This window comes from Chiloscyllium plagiosum, unplaced genomic scaffold (assembly GCF_037043375.1).
Source record: "Chiloscyllium plagiosum isolate Xiang-an unplaced genomic scaffold, Cpla_swu_hap1 HiC_scaffold_8, whole genome shotgun sequence".
NCBI lineage: Eukaryota > Metazoa > Chordata > Chondrichthyes > Orectolobiformes > Hemiscylliidae > Chiloscyllium > Chiloscyllium plagiosum.
This window is the reverse complement of record NW_028270146.1, coordinates 114,105,786-114,130,162: the sequence shown is the minus strand read 5'-3', so window position 1 is coordinate 114,130,162 and position 24,377 is coordinate 114,105,786. Positions and strand designations below refer to the sequence as shown.

At 44.2% G+C, this 24,377-nt stretch overlaps 1 long non-coding RNA gene across 3 annotated transcripts in view; it reads left to right on the top strand.

Moving 5' to 3' along the window:
- Positions 1–24,377, top strand: part of LOC148149515 (uncharacterized) — a 75,591-nt gene that overhangs the window by 1,862 nt on the left and 49,352 nt on the right. For 2 of the 3 annotated variants that reach the window (XR_015757786.1, XR_015757788.1), the window contains exon 1: positions 9,265–9,394. The exons of the other annotated variant lie outside the window; for it this stretch is intronic. This is a non-coding gene — a long non-coding RNA (uncharacterized LOC148149515). Of the gene's footprint in view, positions 1–9,264; positions 9,395–24,377 lie in introns of those variants that run through there. 3 annotated transcript variants of the gene reach the window in all.

The window sequence follows — 24,377 nt, the reverse complement described above, 5'->3', positions numbered from 1 at the left end:
AGACTCACTACTCTGCAACACTGTATCTATGGCATGTCTTGTGGTCAATTGTCTTTAATAATTTTTAATTCCTATAACAATTCCTATTTCTGTAACCTCCTCGCTTCCCGATAGCCCCTTCACATATTTGAAATGTACTGCAATTTTGGTGTAATCTGCAAACTTACGAACTGTACCTCTTATGCTCGCATCCAAATCTTTTATGTTAATGACAAAAAGTAGAGGGCCCAGCACCGATCCTTGTGGCACTCCACTGGTCACAGACCTCCAGTCTGAAAAAACAACCCTCCACCACCACCCTCTGTCTTCTACCTTTGAGCCAGTTCTGTATCCAAATGGCTACTTCTCCCTGTATTCCATGAGATCGAACCTTGCTAACCAGTCTCCCATGGGGAACCTTGTCGAACGCCTTACTGAAGTCCATATATATTCACATCTACTGCTCTGCCCTCATCAATCTTCTTTGTTATTTCTTCAAAACACTATATCAAGTTTTTGAGACATGATTTCCCACGCACAAAGCCATGTTGACTATCCCTAATCAGTCCTTGCCTTTCCAAATACACGTACATCCTGTCCCTCAGGATTCCCTCCAACAACTTGCCCACCGCTGAGGTAAGGCTCACCCGTCTATAGTTCCCTGGCTTGTCTTTACCGTCCTTCTTAAACATATGGCACCATGTTTGCCAACCTCCAGTCTTCCGGCACCTCACCTGTGACTATCGATGATACAAATATCTCAGCACGAGGCCCAGCAATCACTTGTCTAGCTTCCCACAGAGTTCTCGGGTACAGCTGATCAGGTCCTAGGGACTTATCTACCTTTAACCATTTCAAGACATCCAGCACTTCCTCCTCTGTAATCTGGACATTTTGCAAGATGTCACCATCTATTTCCCTACAGTCTATATCTTCCAAATCCTTTTCCACAGTAAATACTGATGCAAAATGTTCATTTAGTATCTCCCCCATTTTCTGTGGCTCCACACAAAGGCTGCCTTGCTGATCTTTGAGGGGACCTATTCTCTCCCTAGTTACCCTTTTGTCCTTAATATATTTGTGAAAACCCTCTCAATTGCCCTTAATTCTATTTGCCAAAGCTATCTCATGTCCCCATTTTGCCCTCCTGATTTCCCTCTTAAGTATACTCCTACTTTATTTTTCTCTGCCAAGGATTCACTCGATCTATCCTGTCTATACCTGACGTATGTTTCCTTCTTTTTCTGAACCAATCCCTCAATTTCTTTAGTCACCTAGCATTCTATATACCTACCAGCCTTCCCTTTCACCCTGACAGGAATATACTTTCTCTGGATTCTTGTTATCTCATTTCTGAAGGCTTCACATTTTCCAGCCGTCCCTTTACCTGCGAACATCTGCCTTCAGTCAGCTTTCGAAAGTTTAGATTACTTACAGTTTGGAAACAGGCCCTTCGGCCCAACAAGTCCCCACCGACCCAGACCCATTCCCCTACATTTACCTCTGCACCTAACACTACGGGCAATTTAGCGTGGCCAGTTCACCTAAGCTGTGGGACGAAACTGGAGCACCTGGAGGAAACCCACCCAGACACGGGGAGAATGTGCAAACTCCACACAGCCAGTCGCCTGAGGCGGGAATTGAACCTGGGTCTCTTGCGGTGTGAGGCAGCAGTGCTAACCACTGTGCCACCGTGTTGTTCTTGCCTAATACCATAAAAGTGGCCTTTCTCCAATTTAGCACTTCAACTTTTAGATCTGGTCTATCCTTTTCCATCACTATTTTAAAACAAATAGAATTATGGTCGCTGGCCCCGAAGTGCTCTCCCACTGACAGCTCAGTCACTTGCCCTGCCTTATTTCCCAAGAGTAGGCCAAGTTTTGCATCTTCTCTAGTAGGTACATCCACATACTGAATCAGAAAATTGTCTTGTACACACTTAAGAAATTCCTCTCCGTCTAAACCTTTAACATTATGGCAGTCCCAGTCGATGTTTGGAAAGTTAAAATCCCCTACCATACCTACCCTATTATTCTTACATATAGCTGAGATCTCCTTACAAGTTTGTTTCTCAATTTCCCTCTGACTATTGGGGGGTCGACAATACAATCTCAATAAGGTGATCATCCCTTTCTTATTTCTCAGTTCCACCTAAATAACTTCCCTGGATGTATTTCTGGGAATAGCCTCCCTCAACACAGCTGTAATACTATCCCTTATCAAAAATGCCACTCCCCCTCCTCTGTTGCCTCCCTTTCTATCCTTCCTGTAGCATTTGTATCCTGGAACATGAAGCTACCAGTCCTGCCCATCCCTGAGCCATGTTTCTGTAATTGCTATGATATCCCAGTCCCATGTTCCTAACCATGCCCTGAGTTCATCTGCCTTCCCTGTTAGGTCCCTTGCATTGAAATAAATGCAGTTTAATTTATTAGTCCTACCTTGTCCCTGCCTGCCCTGACTGTTTGACTCACTTCTGTTCTCAGCTGTACCCGTCTCAGATCGAGCTCCCAAAATCCTTCCTGTGATTGTTACCACATCCCATCCCTGCATTCCTTCAAATCCATGTAAAGTCCTCCCATTCATAAAACCTTCCCTGCACCTGTCACCTGTTCCAGCTTCCACAATCCTCCTATTCTCAGTAAGACACACCCCCGTCCCAGTTACTACAGCCCGCTGCATCACTAAATGCCAGTGGTCACTATAATATCAGAGTAAGGTGTGAAAGCAGGAATACTCTACTGGGTTAGATGATCAGTGGTGCTGGAAGAGCACAGCAATTCAGGCAGCATCCGAGGATAGGCAAAATCGACGTTTCGGGCAAAAGCCCTTCATTCCTGATGATGGGCTTTTGCCCGAAACGTCGATTTTGCCTGTCCTCGGATGCTGCCTGAATTGCTGTGCTCTTCCAGCACCACTGATCTAGAATCTGGTTTCCAGCATCTGCAGTCATTGTTTTTACCTGGGTTAGATGATCAGTCGTGATCATATTGAATGGTGGGACCGACTCTGTGGTCAAATGGTCGATACCTGCACTTCGTTCCTGTTCTTCTCTATAAACGTACTATCTCCATAACCTCCCTCATGTCCCCACAGTCCTCCCTACGTGTGTAAGCCCCTTCAGTTCCCACAGCCCTCTCTATCTCCATATACTCCTTCAGTCCTCAAGATTTTCCTGTCCATGAAACCTGAATCATTCCCCACAAACATCCCTAACTCCATAACCTCCAAAAGGCCCTACGACCCTCCTTACCTCCATAGTCTCATCCAGACCCGACGTCCCTCCCGTTCAGAGCAACCTCCTTTAATCCCCATGATCCTCCTGATCTGTGCAACCTACTTCAGTCCCAACAGACCTCCAGACCACTTTGGCCTCTTTCAGGCCCCACAACACTCCCTATCTCCATAATGTTCTTCAGTCACCACTGCATTCTCTATGTCCATAATCTCATACAGTCCCCACAGCACTCCCTATCTCCATAATATCCTTCAGTCCCCACGACCCCCCCTATTTCCAAAGCCTCTATTACCTGTTGAACCTCTAAGCTACCTTTTTCAGATTGATAAACAAGAACTTCCATAACCTCTTCTGCTGCCAGTCTGAAACCAAACAGTGTTCGTTAGCCTGACAGTAGGTCGGGAGCTGGAATGTATTAGAAAGGATATGTCAATAAACAATAACTGGACCCTCAGAAACGCAATTAATAAAAAGACAATGTGTTTTTGAGCCTGTTGGATTGTATTTTTATTCGTGTGAATATAAATGGCAGAATAGATACGGGTGTAGGAGTGGTTGTACCGAGGATACGGTTTATTTTAATTTTCAGAAACCTTTACACAAGTTTCAGTTTGGGTTAAGGAGTAACTTGGTAGAGAACAGGCATCTTAACTATCAGGATGTGGTTGAGATATTAGACAAAACAATCTTGTCAGAATTTACTGTGGAGAAAGACATAGAAGGTCAGGAACTTGGGGAAATAAATAGTGATGTCTTGGAAAGAATCCACAACAGAGAAGAAAAAGTGCTGGAATCTTAAAACAAATAAAGGTAGCTCAATCCTCAGTAGCTCATTAGGTCTATCCTTGAATATTTTGGGAAGCTAGGGAAGAGATTGCAGTGTCCCTAACAGAGATATTTATATTATCAACAGACACAGTGAGGTACCAGAAGACTGGAGGGTGGCTAATGCTATTCCATCACTAAAGGGCTGCAGGGAAACACCAGGAAATTACAGCCCCGTGATCCCAGTGCTGGGGAGGTTGTTGGAGGAGATTCTGAGAGAAAGGAGCGACATATATTTGGAAAGGCAAGGGCTGATTAGAGATAGTCAGCATGGCTTTGTGAGTGGGAAACCGGGCTTCACACACTGGATTGACTCTTTGAGGAGTTGGCCAAGAAATAGATGAAGGCAGAGCAGTCAATGTTGTCTACATGAAATTCAGCAAAGCATTTGACAAGGTTCCAAGCGATGTAGGACATCTAGTCAAGAGGAAGAAGGAAAATAACTTAACGTTGAGGATCCAAGGATCAGAAGCAGGGATCTAGAGAGTTACATGGGCCAGCATGGTGGCTCAGTGGTTAGCACTGCTGCCTCACAGCTCCAGGGATGCGATTTCGATTCCAGCCCCAGGCGACTATCTGTGTGGTGTTTGCACATTCTCTCTGTGTCTGTGTGGGTTTCCGACAGGTGCTCCGGTTTCCATCCACAGCCCAAAGATGTGCTGGTTAGGTGAATCAGGCATGCGTTGTTCAAGAAAGGGAATAGAGATATTCCTGGGAATCACAGACCTGTCAGTCTTCTGTCTGTGATGTGCAGATTATTGGAGAGGACTCGAGGAGCCAGGATTTATGATTCCTTGGAAAACCATAGTTTGATTAGAGAAAGTCAGCTTGGCTTTGTAAGGGACAGGTCATGCCTCACAAATCTTATTGAATCCTTTGAGAATGTGATAAAACATTTGTGGCTCATTTAGAAAGTACAGAGTATGGGATACATGGAAACCTGCCTGTCTGGATACAGAATTCCTGGCCCATAGAAGAGAGAGGGTGATGACAGATGGAAATCATTCAGCCTGGAGCTCGGTGACCAGAGGGTTTTCTGCAGGGAGAGGTCAAAAAGTCTCTGCTCTTTGTGATTTCTGGATGACTTGGATGTGTGAGTGGAAGACTGGGTAAGTAAGTTTGCCAATGACACGAAGGTTGGTGGAGTGGTGAATAGTGTGGATGTCTGTTGGAGGTTGCAATGGGACATTGACAGGATGTAGAGCTGGGCTGAGAAGTGGCAGATGAAGTCAATCTGGAAAAGTGTGAAGTGCTGCATTTTGGAAGGTGAGACTTAAATACAGAATACAGGAGTAAAGACAGAATATTGAATAGTGTGGAGGAACAGATGGATCTTGGATTTCATGAACACGGATACGTCAAATTTACCACCCATGCTGATAGTGTTGTTTAGAAGAAATATGTTGTATTGGCTTTCATTAGCTGGGGGTTTTAAAGCCATGAGGTTATGCTGCAGGTCTATAAAGCCCTGTTTAGACCCCGATTAGAATATTGTGTTCAGTTTTGGTCCCTTTGTTACAGGAAGGATGTGGAAGCTTTAGAGAGGGTAAAGAGGAGATTTACCAGGATACTGCCTGGACTGGAGAGCATGTCTTATGAAGAAAGGTTGAAGGAGCTAAGGCTTTTCTCATTGGAGTGAAGAAGGGTGAGGGGAGACTTGGTAGAGGTTAACAAGATGGTGTGAGGCATAGATAGAGTGAATAGTGAGAGTCCTCTTTATCCCATGGCATGCATGGTACAAGGGGGCATAACTTTAAGGTGATTGGAGGATGGGTAAGGGGAGATTTCAGATGTAGATTCTTTACACAGAGAGTGGTGGGTGGGTGGAGCGGACATTTAATAGACTCTTGGATAGGCACATGGATGATAGTAAAATGAAGGTTATGTAAGGTAGTTTGATCTTACAGTCGGGTAAAAAAATAGCATGGCATCATGGCCGAAGGGTCTTGTGCTGTACTGTTCTGTGTTCTACGTTCTGTATGGTAAACTGGGTAATAAGCTCAGATCAATGTAAAAGGATATGGCATTCAGGAGGAGCTCGTGAACTGGATACAAAATTGGGCTTGATGATAGGAGATAGAGGGTGATGGGAGACATATTGTTTTTCTGACTGGAGGCATGTGACCAGCGGTGGAGTGGGTCCCCTGTTGTTTGTCATTTGGATAAATGGTTTGGATGGGAATATTGGTTTTGTGGTAACTAAGATTTTTGAGTGACACTGAAATTGTTGGTAAAGTGGACAGTGAAGAAAGTTATCTGTGATACAACAGGACGAATAGTACACTGGGATAGTGGGCTGAAGAATAGCAGATGGAGTTTAATTAGATAATGTGAAGTGTTCCATTTTGGTGAAACTAACCAGGGTGGGACTTGTACAGTTAATGTTCGGGCCCTGGGTAGTGTCAGTCAGAGACCCAGGGATGCAGGTACACACTTCTCTGAAAGTGGTATCACAGGTGGACAGGTTGGTGAAGCAGGTGTTTGGGATGGTTACCTTCTTTGGGCAGAGCATTTAGAGTAAGAGTTGGGATGTCATGTTGTATCTGTACAAGACATTGGTGAGGCCACCATAAAAGCATTGTTGACCAGTAGGAAGTACTCATCTGGTTCACTTGCGTCCTTTAGAGAAGAACATCTGACATTCTAACCTGGTCTGGCCTGCACGTGACACCAGACCCACAGCAATATGGCTGACTCTGTGCTATACACTGGGTAATTAGCAATGGGGCAAAGAATGTTGGTCCAATCAGTGACACCCTTATCCCATGAATGAATAAATAAAAATACATGTATCCCTCCCTACCTCTGCAAACCCCTCCAGCTGCAGCAATTCGTACTGGCTTTGTAACACCGTTCAGGCCCTGGTCACTCTCTGTAACACTCTCACCACCTCCAGCACCTTCAGCTCTCCCGGTTCCTTTTGTGACATAAAACCTTGACAATTATTCCCTCTTCCACCTGGCCTCCTCCTGCGAGCAGACCCTTTGAAATCCCTTTAAAACTTACTCCTAAAACATTCCCTCACTTCAGAATTTTAAGTACTTTTTGGTGATCCTCTAAGCCCGTTAATCTAATATGATCCTTTTTACTTGAGGGAGGGACCGATGGGGATTTCCTGCTGAGGATTTGTCTGTTTCAGCGGAATGTCCTTTTGTTGAGTGTTTTATACTGCTCCTTCAGATGTTTTCCACTGTTCATTTACAGACACATGTTTCAGTCGGTTTAGCCTGTTGACCTTGGTCAGTTCTCCTCTCAAACCCATGTAATTGGCTGTTTTTGTTTCTAGTTGTAGCTTGTCCTTTCTGTGATTCACTTTAAAACTTTATATTTCTTTAAACTGCACTTTATCACAATTTCCCAGAGGATCTCTCCAGGTGACATTACTCATTCACTACGTTTCATCACACAACGGTCGCTCTGAGATAGTTACGTCCCTCGCCAGTCGCACAATTTGTTATTCAAAGAAACACTGAAAACTAATTCTCTGAACTCCTCTTCCAATATCACTCTTGCCAGTGTGACTGTCCCAGATTTTGTGAATATTGATGTTTCCCAAAATTATCACAATGTGTTAGTTAAAAAAATTCCAATGCGTTCCTGTGTAATGCAGTGATGAGCAACGGAATGCTGTTTGGTGGCTAAAACTGTTCTACTGCTTGTGTCCTTGGCAAGTCGTAGCCAGAATTTACATTCAGACTGACTCTACTTCATGATCTAAGACCAAATGCTTTCTCTGTCATGCCTTTCTTAGTGTTACCCATTTTGCCTGAGTTTCCGCAAGATTGTGATTCATTGAATATTTATGTCCACCTTTTGTTCACCCTGTAACCATATCTCTCTGGTGTCTAAACCTCTTCTATCTCAGTGTCACACATCCATCTGCCTTATTGTTCAGACTTCGTCCATTCAAAAAAAACATAACTTACTCTCTCCCACAATTTCCTGTCACAAACCTATTCCCTGATGTACAGTTTTAGTTAATCGCTGTCCCATCCTGTTCCTTTCTGATTGCCTTCAGCCACATCCCCATACTGTTCCGATGCTTCACCTTTTCTCTTTGGATTTGGAAAGCTCCTTTCACCTGGACCCTGTCCCTGCATTCTCTCGGTCAGTTTAAAGCCCTGGCAATAAACCTACTGACATGATTGGCCAGGACACTGGTCCCAGTACGGTTGCGGTGGGACCATCCTATTAGATTTTTTTTAAAATCAGGTAGGGGATGTGGGTGTCTCTGGCTGACCAGTCTTTCTTGCCCAGCCCTAGCTGCCCATGAGCTGAGTAGCTTGCTTGGCCATTTCAGAGGGCAATTAAGAGACAAACACTTTGCTGTGTGTATGTCGTGCAGACCACGTGAGGATGATCAATCTTGTTGTCGAAAGGACAAGTGGGCGGCACGGTGGCTCAGTGATTAACACTCCTGTATCACAGCACCAGGGTCCCAGGTTCGATTCCAGCCGCGGGCAACTGTGTGGAGTTTGCACATTCTCCCCGTGTCTGCATGAATTGCCTCCGGATGCTCTGGTTTCCTCCCACAGTCCCAAGATGCCCAGGTCAGGCGAATTGGCCATGCTAAATTGCCCATAGTGTTAGGTGTATTAGGTCGAGGGTGATGGGTCTGAGTGGGTTACTCTTGGGCTGAAAGGCCTGTTTCCACACTGTATGGAATCTAATATAAGGGATTGGGATTTTTGTACATCAACAATGGTTTTATATTTGTTTATGGATTGTTAATTACTATTTTTAAAACTATTGATTTTGAATTCCACCTTATCTTATGATGGGATTCAAACCTGCCTCCCCTGAACGATAGCAGTGATTTTGGACAAATGCCCTAACAATAATGTTACTAGGCCATCACTTCACCTGCTCACTGGTTGCCCATCCCTGAGCACTGACACATGAAGCTCAACCCATTCTTCCAACATGATTGTGTGATCCTGAAGTCTTCCAGCACTCCGGTGCTATCACTCAGTCTCTCTCCATGTGGTATCCCTCACTGTGTGGGTCTAATTGCTGCCTCTGTCAACGTCTCTCTCTCGCAGCTACTCCAGATCCTGAGCCAACAGAATTCTCCACTCCAGAGAGACGCAACAGCACAGGCCAGGGATGGAGTTTGGGATTTTTCAGATATCTGTGGGGCTCATTTCCATTCTCCTTGTGTAACCCTCACTGCATCAGTCTAATTTACCATTCTGTCTACTTCTCTGCCTCCTGAATGTTCTCAGGAAGTTACTGACTCAATAGACTTCCCAATTGCTGTGTGTCTCATCCATCACCTCATTGAAGATGGTTGGTCAACCAGAGAGACAAAGGGCAGGGAGATCTGGAGCCTTCAATAAATCCTGCAGTGAGGTAAGATCACTCACAGTGCACAGAGCAGGGAGCAGTGAGAGGGCTCCAAACATTGGCTAACAAGACATGATATAGATACAGTACTGGATGGGGAGCACAGTATAGACACACGCCATGCTCAATCACCACATCTACTTTAACTTATGTTGCACTGAGACAGCATTGGGAGTTCAGAGTTATCAATCCAGGCCTGCGCTGTCTTAGTGAGCATCAGGACAACAGAGGTTAAAGCAGGCCTCCGACGAGAGGTTGTGAATGCTGCCTGGGATCTTTCTGTTCTGTGTTCTCCCTCGAATACTGTACTAAGACTCATTACTCTGCAACACTGTATCTATGGCGTGGCTTGTGCACCAGTGTCTTCAGTCATTTTTAACTCATATAACAGTAATTGCCCCTGTAACCTGCTCCATTCCCGATAGTCCCTTCACATATTTGAAACATACTGCATTCCAGACTACCATCCCTATCGCTGTGACTTGCTTCAGTGTCTACAACGTGCTTTATTTCGGTACTGTAATCCTCTGTAACTGGATGCAGAGTGATATAGCAGGGAAACAGAACCTGTGGTACAACTCCTCAATGCCGCCCATGTTACCTAAACTGAACGAGTCCTATTTGCCTGCGTTTGGCCCTTATCTCTTCAAACTTTCTCCTCTCAATATACCTCCCCAAATGTCTTTTCCATGCTGTAATTGTTCTTGTTTCTCCCATGTGCCCTTGGCAGTCCGTTCCAAATATGCACCATCCTCTGTGGATAATGTTCCCCCTCAGCTCCCTCTTTAAATCTTTGCTCTCTCACCTCCCGTTTATACCCTCTAGTTTTGGACTCACCTACCCTTGGCTGTTCACCATTCTTAGGGTCACTCCGTGGCCTCCTCTGCCCAAGGGAAATATTTAGGACAATGTTACAAATATCTCCAACGTATGTAACAAAGTGCTGGCCAATGTTGGCAAATGTGCCAAATGTCGATTTCCCTACCCTGTCCACCTGGTATGCCACTTGCAAGAAACAATGTAACTTGCACACCCTGATCTCTCTCTCTCTGTCTCTCTCTCTCTGTTCGACAACCCTGGCCAGAGCCCTTCCATTATCTGTGTTAGTCCTCCATGGTTTGTCTTAACAAAATCCAACACCTGAATTAAACTCCATCTTTCATTCCTTGGTCCACTGGCCCAGTTGGTCACGATCCCCTTTGATAACCGTATTTACTGCCCACGACACCATTCATTTGATCATCAACAAACTTTTGCACAATCACTCCTATATTTTCAACCAACTCGTTTCTGTAGATGATGCAGCCCTGATCCTTTCTTCAACAATAGAATAAAACCATATTCTTGTCATGGAGCCATACAGCATGGAAACTGACCCTTCAGTTGATACCCACCATAATCTAAAACTAAACTCTTCCCAGCTGTCTGAAGATGGCCCATATCACTCCAACCCTTCCCTATTCATCTGTTTATCCAAATATCTTTTAAATGTTGTAATTGCACCCACATCAACCCCTTTCTCAGGAAGTTCATTCCACACTCAAACCACCCTCTGTGTAGCAAATTGCCACATATCTTTTTTTTGAACATCTCTCTCTTCTAACCTTAAAAATGTGGCCCCTCCTCTTGAGACTCCCCCATCCTGAGGAAAAGGCAACTACCATTAAATTGATCTATATACCTCATTTATTTTTATAAACCTTTATAGCATCATGTCTCAACCTCCAGGCTCCAGTGAAAAAAGACTCAGCCGATCCAGCCATTTTTCAGAACTCAAGCCTTCCATATCCAGCAATATCCTGGTAAATCTCTTCTGAATGCCCTGCAGCTTAATAATATCTTCCCTGTTAACTGGGCGACCAGAACTGGACAGAGTATTGCAGAACAGGCATCGCAAATGTCTGTCCAATCTCAACATGACGTCCCAAATCCTACACTCAATGGACTGAGCAATAGTCAGGCATACCAAGCACCATCTTATCCATCCTGTGATGCAAGCTTCAAGAATTATGTACCTGAACCCGGAGGTCCCTCTGCTCTAAAACACTAACCGAAGCCGGAACATTAATTGTATAAGCTCTACCCTTGTTTGTTTTACAAAATGCATTACCTCGTATTTATTAAGATTGAATTCCATCTCTAGTTTTTCAGCCCATTCACTCACTTCATCAAGATCCCTTTGTAATCTCAGAAAACCTCCTTCACTGTCCATGATGCCACCCTCCAGCCTGCCAGCCCATCACACATGGCTGTCAGTAGTACACATACCTTTGCTAGGGCTCTACAATTTCTTCCCTAGCATCCCACAGTGTCCTGCGATACACTTAATCAGGTTCTGGGACTTGCCATAGCTTTTTGTTTTAAAACCTCCAGGACCACCTCTTCAATAACATGCACTCTTTTCAAGTCATAGAGATATACAGCATAGAAACAGACCCTTCGGTCCCCAACTCGTCCAGGCTTCCCAGAAGATCTAAATAAATCCATTCCCTTTTCCAGCATTTGGCCCATATACGTCTACACCCTTACTATTCTGATGCCCATCCAGATACCTTTTAAATGTTGTAATTGTATCAGTCTCCATTACTTTCTCTCTCAGCTCATTCCATACATACATCACCATGTGTGTGAAGAAGCTGTCCCTTCAGTCCCTCTGTAAACCATTCACCTCTAACCTTAAACTTATGCCCTCTAGTTTTGGACTCCCCAACTTCTGGGAAAAGGCCTTGAATGCTTACCGTCTCCATACCGCTCATGTTCATATAAACCTCTATAAGGTCATCCCTCCGTCTCCGATTCTCCAGTGACAGTAACCTCAGCTTATTCAGCAACAACCCGGGGAATATCTTGTTAATCTTTTCTAAGCCCTTTCAAGTTTCACAACATCCTTCCTGTAGCAGAGAGACTGGAATTGCAGAGAACTCCAATTGTGGTCTAACGTATTACTCTTGTTCCCTGAGTTCCCCAGTCTTTCTCCACAGTAAGTTCTGGAGTGAAAAAATTGTTTAGGATCTTAGCAAATATCCTGCAGTTCCACACATCAATGGCCTCATTGATCTTTAATGGACACTATTTGTCCTGAGTTACTGATGCACTCTAAATATACTGATACAATCACTTTTGGATTCCCCTTTCCTTCTCTGCTGAGGCTATTTCATTTAGCCTTTCTCCATTCCTGTTTTCTACTCAAAGTTTATTCCTACAGCCCCTGTATATCCCTGGATTCCCTTGATCCAGCTGGCTCTACCTGACATGTGCCCCCTTTTCCTTGACCAAACCCTCAATAGACCAATAGACAGCCAGTGATTCCAAATGCTGTCAGCATTGACCTGCACACAAACAGGAACATGTTGGGGGCTGGTCGATCAGTTTATCTCACTTTTAAAATATTCTCACTTGCCAAACTTCCCTTTCCCTGTAAATAATTCCCTTCCCCAATCACATTTTGAAAGTTCCTGGCTAATACGATCAAGATTGGTCCGGCCCCATTTTATAACTTGCACTTGTGGATCAGGCCTGTCCTTTTCCAAAGCTATTTTCAAACTACTAGAACTGTGGTCACTTTGGCAAAATGCTTTCCCACTCACATCTCAGTCCCTTTCCCTACCTTGATTCCCAAGGCGCAGTCAGGTTTTGCCCCTTTCTCTTTTCAGGCCATTTACATATTGATTGGGAGTTTTCTGGAACACAATTACCAAATTCCTCCCTTGCAAACACTGAACACTGGCAGTCCCAGTCTAGGTTTGGAAAGTTCAAAAACCCTACCATAACAGCCTTATTATTATGGTTGATATTTAAGATGTCCCGACATATTTGTTCCTCAGTCTGCCACAGATTATTCGGGGTCAGCTGTCCGATCGTATCAAAGTGATGACCCATTCTTATTTCTTAATTCCACTAACGTAGCTTCACTGGGCGATCCCACAGGAATATCCTCTCTAAGTACTGCTGTGATGATTCATGCAATCAAAACCCTCCACCACACATCCTCTCTTGCCCACCCTTCGATGCTTCCTGTAGCATCTATACCTTGAAACAATGAGCTGCCAGCCCTGCCCCTCCCTCAGCTGTGTTTCTGTAATAACTATAATATCCCAGTCTCATGTTACAATCCATGCCTTGAGTTCATCTTCCTTAGCTGTCTGGCCCCTTGCATTGAAATAAATGCAGTTTAATCATCAGTTTTCCCCCATTCCATGCTATGTTCTTGCCTGCCTTGTCTGCTGAAATTGCTGTCTTTAACTCGTGTACCAGCCCCAATCTTCTTTCTGGCCTTACGGCCAACACCCTGCCAGACTAGGTTATATCCTCTCAAGCATCTCTAGCAATTCACCCCATAAGGATGTGGATCCTTCTCCCGCTCCCAGTTGAGGTGCCTTTCCCACCCTGTCTCCCTGTGCTGACACCTTCAGGGATCTATGGACTTGTCCACCAAGGTCCCTGTATTCCTCAGTATTCCGCAAGGACCTACCGTTCATTATGTCTGTCCTTTGCTTCTCGTACCTCCCACAGAGTGTTACCTCACTTTAATCAGAACTAAACTCTGCTTAGATTATCATCCGATCGACATCGGACTGCAGATGGAGACCATCCTCCTCACTGTGAACAACACCCTCACCTTTCATGTCATCTGCAAACCGTCTAATGATACCTTCTGCTTTCACATCCGCGTTATTAATGTTCAATGGTTCCTGCACAGATCCCTGTGGTGAAAGTATTCTATCTACCAATTTTGCATCCAATTTGCCAACTTGCCTTGGAACCCAGTCCTTTTGGACCAGCCTTCCATTTTGCATCTTGTCAAAGGACTTATTCAAGTCCATGTAAACCACATCATCTGCACAGCCTTCATCAATATACTTAAGCACCATTTCGAAAAAACTGAACTGAATTCCTCAGACAGTATCTTCCTCTGCCAAATCCGTGATGACTAAACCGAGTTGATCCTTACCTTTGCAAGTGTTGATTCATCCTCACAATTGTTTCCAATAATTTCCCTCCCCCTGCTATCAGACTATCTGCTCTGTAATTACCTGGCCTATCCCTGCTGCCCTTCTTGAACAAAGGAACCACATTAGCGATCCTCCAGTCATTCAGCACTTCACCTTTGTCCAGCAAAGTATTATATTTATCCACCAGGGCCCAAGAAATCTCTGGGTAATTAGCATGGGGTCAAAGAATGCTGGTCCAGGCAGTGACACCCACATCCCATGAATGAATAAATAAAAATACATATGTCCCTCCCTACCTCTGCAAACCCATCCAGCTGCAGCAATTCGTACTGGCTTTGTAACAGCGTTCAGGCCCTGACCACTCTCTGTTACACTCTCACCACCTCCAGCACCTTCACCTCTCCATGTTCGTATCGTGTCAATAAACCTTGACAACGTTTCCCCTTCCCATTGCCCTCCTCCTGCTAGCAGACCCATTGCAATCCCTTTAAAACTTACTCTAAAATTCTCTCTCACTTCAGGATTTTAAGTACTTTGTGGTGATCTTCTCAGCCTCATAATCTAATATGATCGTTTTTACTTGAGTGAGGGACCGGTGGGGATTTCTTTCTGAGTTTTTGTCTGTTTCAATGGAACGTCCTTTTGTTGAGTGTTTTACACTGTTCCTTCAAATGGTTTCCACTGTTCATTTACAGACACATGTTTCAGTCTGGTTAGCCTGTTTATCTTGGTCAGTTCTCCTCTCAAACTCATGTAATTGGCTATTTTTGTTTCTAGTTGTAGCTTGCCCTTTCTGTGATTCACTTTAAAACTTTATATTTCTTTAAACTGCACTTGATCACAATTTCCCAGAGGATCTCTCCAGGTGACATTACTCATTCACTAAGTTTTATCACACAACAGTCGCTCTGAGACAGTTACATCCCGAGCCAGTTGCACAATGTGTTATTCTAAGAAGCACTGAAAGAAATTCTCTGAACTCCTCTTCCAATATCACTGTTGTCAGTGTGATTGTCCCAGACTTTGCGAATATTGACGTTTCACTAAACGTTCATCTTGCCTTTATTAAAAATTCCAAAGGATTCCTATTTATTGCAGTGACGAGCCATGAAATGCTGTTCGGTGGTCTAAAACTGTTCTGCTGCTTGTGTCCTTGGCAAGTAGTAGCCAGGATTTACATTCAGACTGACCCTACTTCATGATCTGATGCCAAATGCTTTCTCTATAATGCCTTTCTGACCCATTATTGTTAGCGTCGTCCATTTTGCCTGAGTTTGCACAAGGTTGTGAACCATTGAATATTTATGTCCCACCTTTTGTTCGCCCTGTAACCACATCTCTCTGGTGTCTAAATCCCTTTTATCTCTGTGTCACAAATCAATCTACCTTGTTGCAGAGAGTTTGTCCATTAATAAAAAAACATAATTTACTCGTTCCCACAATTTCCTGTCACAAATGGATTTGCTGATCTACAGTTTTAGTTAAACTTTGTCCCATCCTGTTGTCTTCAGTCACATTTCCATGCTGCTCTGATGCTTCACGTTTTCTCTTTGGATTTGGAAAGCTCCTTTTATCTGAAGCCTGTCCCTGCATCCGCTCTGTCAGTTTAAAGCCCTGTTCATAAATCTACCAACGTGATTGGCCAGGACATTGGTTCCAGCACAGTTCCAGTGGAACAATCTGAATGGATTTTTTTTAAAAATCAGGTATGGGATGTGGGTGTCTCTGACTGACTAGCCTTTATTGCCCATCCCTGCTTCCCTTGAGCTAAGCTGCTGGCTCGCCCATTTCACAGGGTAATTGAAAGGCAAACACTTTGCTGTGGGTATGTTGTGCAGACCACATGAGAGTTAACTGTTGTCTTTCTCTGAAGGTCAATTGTTTGGATTTTTATCAATACTTATTTATGGACTGTTAATTCCAATTTTAAAACATATATTCATTTAAAATTCCACATGGTTAGAAGTTAGAGAGAAGAAGGGGGGTGGTCACTTTGTTGGGACTGTATTGTAGACTGTTGTAGACCCAACAGATACCAGAGAGGCAGCTGTGTATAGAGATTGCAGATAACTATAGGAATAATAGAGGAGATTTTAATATTCCCTGTATTGACTGGGCCACCTCTAGTATAAAAAGACTTGGACGGAGGGCAATTTTGCAAATGTGTCCAAGGAAGGTTCCTAAATCAATATGCAGAGGGCCCTACTCTACTCAGGTAGGTGCAACACTGGACCTCCCCTCATTCAGAGAGCACTTTGGGTCCAGTGCCCACAACTGTCTTGGTTTTAACATAGTTATGGAGAAAGATCAGCAGGTCCACAGATTTAAGAGGAAAACTGAAACAGGGCCAGGTTTGGGGCCATTCTGCAGGATTTGGCAGGCGTCAATGCTGTGAATTTAAAATTGCACAACGCCCAGTTATAATCCAACTCGCTTTGAAGCACTGGTGATCACTGTAACAGATGAAAGGCTTAAACTAAATTTGTTTGATATTATATTCCATGACACTGCCATCCTGTTGCTATAAATTCTGTACCTTAGGATTGTGCTCCATAACTACCTGATGAAGAAGCAGTGCTCTGAAAGCTAGTACTTTCAAATAAACCGGTTGGACTGGAACCGAGTGTTGGGTGATTTTTAACTTTGTCCATCCCCAGTCCGACACCGGCACCTCCACATTATGATTCTAATCGATCGGGTGAGTCTGTTTGAAGGAAAAAGAACAACTGGCAAATGGAATGCTTTTCAAAGTGTGATATCAAGAATCCAGGACCCGAATGCCCCATAGGGGTAAAGGGAAAAAACTGGCAGGGTTAGGGATCGTTGGCTGATGTGGGATAATAAGGCTCTGGTCTTGAAATGAAGACTGCATACATTGGGGTTAAGATTTCCGTATCTACATAAACTCTTCTATTCTTAAAGATACGATCAATCTGTGGAGACCCTACAATCCTGTCAGTCCCTGTAACACTCCCAATCTGCAGAACTCATTCCAATGCCTGTGACTCTTTCAATACAGTTCCTACAAGACCCACTATCTATATGGTATCTTTTCATTGCCAGCACCCACCCTGTCAATGTAAGCTACTCCAGTGTCTCCATCCATTAACTCATTCCCATAATCTTCTCCAGCTCTTACATGTGTAAACATCACCCTCCCCTACAATCCTTCCCACTTTGACCAAACTCCAGGAGGTTACTAATGCTCCCTTATCTGTGAAAATGTCTCCAACCAAAATTGCTGTCTTTATCACTTGGAAAATCTGTATGATTCCACACCCCCTTTATCTAAATAACCTGAAGAACCGAAGCCTTCCTGTAAATATAAACATCTTCAGTCACGACTACCCTCCATATGTCTATTTGTTTTTCCAATCTGCACAACCCACTTTATCTCTGTACTCCGATCCATTCACCTGAAACATTCCTGTCTGTGTAAAATACCCCATCCTACCAACATCCTTAGCCCTGTAAACTGCACCATTCCTCCCAACCTCCCATCTCCATGAACTCCTGTAGACCCGATAGCTCTCTACATTTCTGTAACCTCCTGTGGGTCTATGCTCCTCCCTCCCTGTGAAAGCACCTCCAGTCCCCACACCCCTCCCAATGCTCCAGATCAGACCATTGCTGACTCTGTTACCTCATACAACCTTAGGAACGCCTCCTATTGTGTCACTTCATTCAGATCGCATCCTCTCCTGCTTCCCGAAACCCCTTGCTGCCATCATAACCCTTGCTATTTAGAACATGGAATAGCACATTCCAGTACAAGCCCTTCCGCCCTCAATATTGTGCTGACCTTTTATCCTACTCTGAAGACTAAACTAACCTACATACCTTACATTTTACTATCATTGATGTGCCTATCAAAGAGTTGCTTAGATGTCTGTAATGTGTCTGAATCTACTACCATGGCTGGCAGTCCATTCCACGCACCCACCACACTCTGTGTAAATAACGTACCAGTCTCTTCCATGCCGACAGGATTTCCCAACCCAATCTAGTCCTACCTGCCAGCACCTGGCCCATAGCCCTCTGATATCTAAGCTAAACCTTTCGCCAATTACCTTAAACTTATGTCTCCTTGTGATAGCCATTTCGCCATGGGAAGTAGTCTCTGGTTATCCACTCTATCTATGCCTCTCTTTCCCTTGTATACCTCTATCATGTCACCATTCTTCCTCCTTCGCTCTGATCAGAAAAGCCCTAGTTTCCACAATCTACCTTCTATGGGCATGCCATCCAGTCCAGGCAGCATCCTGCTAAATCTCCTCTGCACTGTCTGTAAAGCTCCACATCCTTCCTATAATGAAGGGAACAGAACTGTTCACAATATTCGAAGTGTGGTCTAACTGGGGTTCTGTAGAGCTGCAGCAAAATCTCGCATCTCTTAAATTCAATCCCCCTGCTAATGAAAGCCAACACACCATCCGCCTTCTTAACAGCCTGTCAACTTGGGTGGTAACCTGAGGGACACAGGATCCCTTTGTTCCTGCACGCTGCTAAGAATCCTGCCTTTAACCACGTAAAGGTTTTTTGCAGAATCCTCCAATCTAAAACTTTCCCTATCTTTGTAAGTTCCTCCAGTCCCTATAACACTCATAAACTGTGAAACCTCCTAAAGTCCCAATATTCCTAATGTCTGCAAAGTCCTCCCGTCCTGATGTCCCTCCATATCTCTGTAACCCCCACCATCCTCCAGTGCCCTTCTGGGGAACATTGCAGAGGAAGGAGGAGTTGGAGAGTCTGGGCCATGTAAGAGGTATGAAGGGCTGCAGAAACTGGAGGATGGTACAAATGTCGGAAGGGACGTGGGACTTGCAGAAGGTCAGAGGTTCCGGGATTCATTGCAGGGTGGGACAGGGGATGGCTTGTGGAACCTGGAGGATATTATGATTTGAACCACAGGTAATTTTTGATTGGATCATTCAGCCGATCTAGCATCATAGAGATGTACAGCGTGGAAACAGACCCTTCATTCAAACCCAGCCATGCCGACAGGATATTCCAACCCAATCTAGTCCCACCTGCCAGTACCTGGCCTATCTCCCTCCAAACCCTTTCTATTCATATATCCATCCAAATGCTTCTTAAATGTTGCAATTGTACCATCTGTAAGATTGGCTGAAAGACCCAATCAAACATTACCTGTGGTTCAAATCATAACATCCTCCAGGTTCCACAACCCATTCATGGTCCCATCCTGCAGATCAGATATCCCAACCCAATGTCGGCCCACCTGCTAGCATCCGGCCCTTCTCCCTCTAAACCGTTCCTATTCATATACCCATCCAGATGCCTTTTAACTGTTGCAGTTGTACTAGACTCCACCATTTCCTCTGGCAGCTCATTCCATTTACGTACTATCTGCGTGAAAAAGTTACCCCTTTTTATCTTTTATATCTTTCTACTCTCACCGTAAACCTCGCCCTATAATTCTGGACTCGCGCACCCCAGGAGAAAGACTTTGTCCATTTACCTTATCCATGCCCCTCTTGATTTTATAAACCTCCATGAGGTCACCCTCAGCCTCCGACTCTCCAGCAAAAAACAGCCATCACCTGTTCAAACTCTCCCTATAGCTCATTCCTGGCAACGTTGTTGTAAATCTTTTCTGGACCTTTTCAAGTTTCACAAAATCCTTCCGATCGGAAGTAGAACAGAGTTGCATGCAGCATTCCAAAAGTGGCCTAACCACTGTCTCGTACAGCTGCAACATGACCTCCCAACTCCTGTATTCAATACTCTGACCAATAAAGGAATGCATACCAAGCGCCTTCTTCGCGATCCTAACTACCTGTGACCCTACTGTCAAGGAACTCGGTATTTCATTTGAAAATTTGCATAGACAGGTCGAGTGGTCCGAGGTCTTCTGGGTCATGCCAGTTCAGTCTAAGCTGGTAGGCAGAGCCAGTGAAGTATTTGCAGCGCTGTCTGATGAATGGTTGAGAGATAATCCACGTGTCAAACAGGCTATTTTAAGTGCTTATGGATTGCTTATGAAACGGAAGCCACTACAATTCCCTTTACTGTACCATTGCTCCTTCAGGTCTATATCCTCCAAATTGTTGAAATCTGCTGTCACCATTGCAACTCCCATTATTTCCTAACATTGTTGAGTCTCTAAAAGCTTCCCTATCAGGTTAATCTCCTCCACTGCATACAACACTCCTAGCCTGTGTAATCTCTTCAATTCCTTCAGTTCCTATATACCTATGTATAGGTGTGACTGCTTTGTGGCCATTTTATCCTCATTTATATCTGCAAAAGGCTCTGCTCACTGGAGCACATCCTATGCTCATAAGTGAATCTGGTCTCTCACAAGACTCTCTATCACTCTCTCCTCTAGTCTCTACATGCTTCCCTATCCCTGACGTATCTTGCAGCATGCACACCACTCACTCTCTCTGACATACCTTCCAGTGCATAAATTCATCTCTCCTTCTAACTGTATCCAGTCTACAACTTCCTCCCTGTCCGTGCAGCATCCTCCAGTCCATATACTCCTCTTTATTGCTGCAGCATTTTCCAGCTTATATCATCTTCCATGTGCTTGCAACATTCTCCAGTCCATACTACCCACCCTTTCCCTGTAATATTCTCCAGTCCATACCATCCTCCCTATCAATGTGATATTCTCCAGATCTCACAACTGTTGTTAAATGTACGACATCCTGGAATCCTGTGAATATTTCTACACCCTGATCAACATAGTCCATGTAACGATCCACAACCCTATACACATCTCTATCTCTGGAATCTAATCAAAGACGCTTTATCTTTCTAACTTCCTCCAAACAATAAAATGTTTTCTCCTGCGAACATTCTGTAGCAACTGTAACTATGTTTAACCCTGCAACATTGTCGCGCCCCCAAACATCTCTCCCACTCTGTGACCTCTATCCATCCCTCAAAGGCCCTCTCTCGGTGACACGCGCCATGCATTTGCAACAAGGCAGATGGAATGACAGCAATAACTGAAGGGAACAGATATGATCCAACTGTTATTGTGGAGGGGTGGCTGCAGAATGATCATGACAGCAATGTGATTATTGAGGGATTGTAGGGATTTAGGCAGGATCAGCAAAAAACCGAACAAAGTCCCGTTTTGTTGTGAAGAAAGGACACAGTCAGTGCATTAGTGAGACAGCCAATTTAATCTGGGAATCAAAATATAGAGTCATTTCGAATGGACAGCTTCCAAATAGCAAGGGGGATCTGGAAGATCAAATCACAGTCTGTGCCCGTTGGTAAGTTGGATACAATATTTTCTTGGTGATAGTAGACAGAGGCATGTGGAGTGGTGAATTCTGATTGGACGTCTGTGGCCAATGCTGTATCACAAGGATCAGTGCTGCGGTGTCTGTGTGTAATTTATATCTGTGATTCAGATGGAAAGGTCAGCAGTTTGATTAGTATTTTGCAGACGACATTTGGAAAGGCATGTAATGATTAGGGATAGTTAGGGGAATTGTGGATAGTGAGGAAGAGTGTTCAAGGTTGCAGCAGTATGTAGATCAGCTGGAACGTTGGGCAGAGATGTGGCAAATTGAATTTCATCGGGACAAATGTGAAGTGATGCATTTACGAAATCAAATGGAAGAGAGAAGTGCAGTAATTGACGAGTTGGAAACATTGATAAACAGAGAGACATTGGAAGCAAATCCATAGCTCCCTAAAAATAACAACCTAACAGGATGTGGTGGGAGAGGGGGAGGATGGTATGCTTACCTTTATTGGGCACAGTATTGAGTACAGACTTTTGCATGTCATGTTGTGACTGAATGAAACTTCATTTAGCCATGTTTGGAAGGTTGCGTGTCGTTCTCATCGACACACCACAGGAAGGGTGTGGAAGTTTTGGGGAGGTTGCAACAGAGGGTTGGCAGAATGTTGCCTCGATGAGAATGTGTTTACTGTAAGGAGGTTGGATGCAGTTGGATTGTTTTGCATGAGTATCGGATGACCGGGTACAGGTATATAGCATTAGGAGAGGCGTGAATAGTGTGGATAGTTGGAATCCTCCTTCCAATGTAGAAATATCAAATACTAGGACGCATCGGTTTAAGGTGAGAGTGAGAAGTTTTAAGTGAGATGAATGAGGCCAGTTGTCTTTACCAAGAGGGTAGAATCTGCTCATGAGGTGGGAGAGATGGCAACGAGAGCAAACATTTGAAGGGCATTTAGACAGAAACATGAACAGGCAGAGAATAGAGGGATATCGCCCATGTGCAGGCAGATGGGATTAGTTTAGAATAGCATCATGGTCAGCATAGCCATGGTGGGCCGAAGGGCCTATTACTGTGCTGTACTGTTCTAGTTTCTAACTTCACAGCATCTAACCTGCCAAAGCCCCTCCGAATCCTGGATGTTTCATTCAATTTCTCTCCCATTCTTCAAAACCCCAATAGGTTCACGGTGAATCTACTCCACCTCTTCTCATTGGAAAATCCCGCCATCTCCAGGATCGGCCGAGTGAACCTTCCCTGGCCTGCCTCCAACACAAGAATGTCTTTCCGTAGGGCACGCATACTATTCATTATAATCTAGGTGTGGTCTGACTTGTACCTTGCATCATTTTAGCAAGACCTCCCTATTTTTAGACTCCATTCCCTTTGTAATAAATGGCAGCATTTGATCTGCCTTCTCTATTACCTGCTGATCCTGTAAGCTATCTGTTTCAGATTGATTCACAAGGATTCCCAAAACCCTTTGTGCAGTCAGTCTGAAACCAAACGGTGTTAGTCTGACAGTGAGTCGGGAACATGCTGGAATGTGCTATAAAGAATATGACAAAAAATGATAACTAGATACTTAGTAACAATGGGAGATGTATGATTTTATAAATGGGGAATATATTTAAATCTGTTGGATTCTATATTTTGGTGTGACCTTAAATGGCAGCATAGATAAGGGTGGGGGAGGGTAGTTGTAGTAGAGGGATATTTGAAATTTGAAGCATTTTGACAAGTTTCAACAAGGGCTAAAAATGAATTCAGGAGAGAATAGGGCCCCTGAAAGGTCAATGAGGCTGTCAGTGTGGAATCACTGCTGATGGGTGAGATACTGACCAAATATTTTGTGTTCAGATTTACTGTGGAGAAAGACATGGAAGCTCGGGAACTTAGGAAAATACATAGTGATGTCTTGAAAAGAATTCACATTGGAGAACAGGAGGTGCTGGATGTCTTAAAATGATAAAGGTTAGATAAAACCTTGGGACATGATCAGATGTATCCCAGCGCCTTGTGAGAAGCGAGGGAGAAAATTGCAGGGCCCCTCCCAGAGATATTTGCATCATCGACAGCCACTACAGACCAGTGAGACTGATGCAGGGGTGGTAAGTTGTTGGAAGAGATTCTGAGGGAAACGATCATCATTCCTTTGGAAAGGTAAGGACAGATTAACGATCGTCAGCATGCCTTTGTCCATGGGAAATCATGCCTCAAATGTGAGTGTGGAGGGAGATGAGTGAGAGATCAAAGCAGAGCAGTACACGATGTCCACATGAACTTTATCAAGGCCTTTGACAAGGTTCTGCATAGCAGAGTGGATAGTAAGTTTAGATCACACATAACCAGGGAGCGCTCACTAAATAGATACAAAACAGATTGACGGAAGGTGACAGAGCATGTTCATAGAGGGTTGCCGCTCAAACTGCAGGCCTGTGACCAACGGTGTGCCATGGGGTTCGGTGCTGGGTAACTGTTGTGCATCATTTACAGTTTGGATGATCATACAGGAGCCATGGTTAGCAAGTTTGTGAGTGAGACTGAAATTGGTGATAATGTGGACAGTGAAGAGGGTTATCGAAGAGTATAATGGGATCAACAGTACTGCTGGACCAGTGAGGTGAGGAAGAACAGGTCGAGAAATGCAAGATGTTGTATTGTGGTAAAGCAGACCAGGCTGGACTTGTACAATTAATGTTCGGGCCCTGAGTAGTGTTGTCAATCAGTGACCCAGGGACTTAAGTACATAGTTTTTTGAAAGTAGCAACACGGGTCGACAGGCTGGTGAAGCAGACATTTGGG